This window comes from Myotis lucifugus, unplaced genomic scaffold (assembly GCF_000147115.1).
Source record: "Myotis lucifugus unplaced genomic scaffold, Myoluc2.0 scaffold_91, whole genome shotgun sequence".
NCBI classification, from domain to species: domain Eukaryota; kingdom Metazoa; phylum Chordata; class Mammalia; order Chiroptera; family Vespertilionidae; genus Myotis; species Myotis lucifugus.
In genome coordinates this window covers 2,428,681-2,431,880 of record NW_005871139.1, presented here as the reverse complement: position 1 = coordinate 2,431,880, position 3,200 = coordinate 2,428,681, and positions in this window count along the sequence as shown.

Below are 3,200 nucleotides of genomic sequence, written 5' to 3'. Positions count from 1 at the left end.
CCCTCCACTGGATTGCTATTTCACTCTCCACAACTCCATCATCATTCCTGGTGACTTCAATATCTATGTGGACAATTCATCTTATGCCCTGGGTTAAATTGCACAAGTATGATTATTAAAATACTGAAATATTTTTCACAGCCCTTGGCGCCTCCAGGACCCGGCACCAGCGCTTTAACCTACATTCATTTTGATGGATTCATGTCCATGCTATTACCAGTAGTTAAATACTTTGAATACTATCCCACCTAACTCCCTAGCCTCTCAGCTCCTTGACTTTCTCTTACCTTAAATGATATTTTCCATCACTGCAGAAACTCACTCTCATAGTCATTACCAACAACTGCAACCCCTCCCTATCTCCAGTTCAAGCACCCCACTTTGCCACCTACATCTTCAGCTCACTCCATTCCAATAGTCGGTCTACCTCATTGAGACTCAAGAATACATTTATCGCCCTGACCGGTTTGGCTCAGTGGATAGAGCGTCGGCCTGCGGATTGAAGGGTCCTGGGTTCAATTCCAGTCAAGGGCATGTACCTTGGTTGTGGGCACATCCCCAGTGGAGGGTGTGCAGGAGGCAGCTGATCGATGTTTCTCTCTCATTGATGTTTCTAACTCTCTATCCCTCTCCCTTCCTCTCTGTAAAAAATCAATAAAATATATATTTTTAAAAAGAATACATTTATTTTTCATCCCATCTTGGCACTGTCCATCATCCTACTAAAGTCCTCTTTTCACCCATTATCCAGCTTCAATTCCTATAATTTATTGAATTCTTACTATGCATTAAGTTGTTTATTTACATCATCTTATTTACTTTCAAAACAACCTGACAAAGTATGTATAATGACATCCATTTTATTAACACACACACACACACACACACACACACACACACAAACACACACACACACAAGTCTGCCCAAGATTATAGAAATAAAAAGTAGAGGTTCTACAATTTTAAATGGCTGAACCACTATTTCCTTAACCTTAAACTAGGGATAAAGATAATTTAACTCATTGAGTTGTGAAGATCACATGTACACAAAAGCACTTTGTACATTGTAAAGTGTTCTACAAATGTTAGTTATAATTATTAACTACTGACTAGAGAGGCCCTTACCCTTTCTCTCCACAGGAGTCCTAACCTGAAACTTCCCTCAGCCTTCCTCTTTCCTTTATAGTCATGGACATAGAGGAAGCAAAAATTTCCACTGCTCTGTGGATAGAAAATTCATCTCTGACGTCAAGCTTCAAAACTTTGAATGGAAGAAAAGCAGTGTCATAAATGGTGGTTAGGTCCTAATTAGTAATTGAAGGTATGGTTTCATTATGGAGAAACAGGCTTTTATAAGCCAAGCTGATAATTCATTACAAAAAAATAAGACTAATAAAGGAACTTTTATAACACAATCCCAAATTGGTGAACACTTTCTTATTCAAACCACATCAGAACAAAAGTTCAGAAATGAAGGAGCCAAGACTGACAGGCAAGAGACTCAATCTCTTAAGGTTTTTTCAAGTCCTGTAGAGAACTTGGAACCTTAAGTGTCTGGGGGGCTCTTCCTGAGCCCCAGGAAGAACATTGCTGTGTTCCAAGGAACTCTGTATTCCACCTGCTAGAATCTGGCTAGTTCATCCCATTCTGTTGTTCCAAACTCTATCAGCAGGGCAGCCAAGGACCAAAAATGGTATAATTAGACCCATCGGGTATATCACTTCCTTATAGTACTAAATATAGTGACTCCCTATTACTTGACATGGCAAATAAAAATCCTTGACCCACTGTCTAATCTTTCTGTCAATTTCCCCATTTCATTTTTTTCTATACTCTAGACATCCCCACAATTCTGTTCTTCATCCCATAGCATGCCGCACAGCATGTCCATTTCTCCCTTCTAATTCTATCCAAGATGCTCTTCCTACATGTTGCCTTCAAAGCTGATCTTGAAACAATTCCACCAGTAAGTCTTAAAAAGATGGAATCAGCTGCCAACTACTCAGTGCATGCTTAATTACTCCACCTTGTAACATTACTAGTATGTAGGAGTTTGGACTTGTCCATATATTACTGTAAAAGTTAAGATACCACTCTGGTGACTGATGCACCAGATTATAAGTCTAAGGCCAGGCCCAATTCCCAATTTTGCTTTTTGGCTCACTAAATGCCCCTGAACTCATGCTGAGATAATATCTACACCTCACAGTTTCTTGATTAACAGCTAAAGAGATGACACATTAAAAGCATAATATAAAGGTATTTCACCCCCCCCCCCCAGGTGATGTTTAAGAGAAGGTTCTGGCATAAAGTAGATATTTATTAAATATTAATGACTCATTATGGTGCCATTTGGCCAAAGCTTACTTTTCTCAGTTTTGTTTGTTTTGGATACAATCTCACATCAGTTTATTTCCCAAAGAAGAGAGTCTATGCTGTTTCTCATATATATCTACCTGCCAGCTCTCCCCAAATATTCCTTTCAGGTAAAGTCAGATTTAGGTACTTGGTTATGTTCAATTTAATACTGTGTGGCAGAGGCAATGCTAAGTGTTCATCAAACCCCATTTCCTTTTCCACTAGGCACACACACTTCACTTCCCAGCCACCCCTGCAGTTAGGCTGGGCCATGTGACCACACACCTGAATTCTGGCTAAGGGAATAGGGTGAAAACATGTACACCATTTCCAGGGCTGGCCCCTGATACCTCAGGCACAGCTCTCCTCCCTTATCTGAGGCCTATCGATTGGATGATTCCAAGGCAACAGGGGATGTGGAGCCACAAGATAGAAGCAGCCTGAAATAGACACCCCACCCACTGGCCCCACTACACACTCTGACTTGTGTGAAACATAGGCCTTGATTGTGTTAAGCCACAGAGATCTGGTATGGTTAGCCTGCCCTATTGTTAGTAATACACCCCGTATTTCTCACCAGGGCTAACATCAATGAAAACAACCCCTGGACTTAGTTCCAGGACCTGAGATACAAATCTTGATTCTAACACTCCCCCCTCCCCCCATATCCTAGAATCTGCTCTAGAATCTGCTCTATACCCTTTCCCAAGTGCATGTCTAGCACATTCTCCTCCTCCTCATTACGGAGCCCTCCCCACTCTTCTGCCTCAGACTTCTGCAAGCTCTTCTCTGACCTCTCTCCCATACATGTTCACTCCTTTGCTCCCAGTGCGAAGTATATT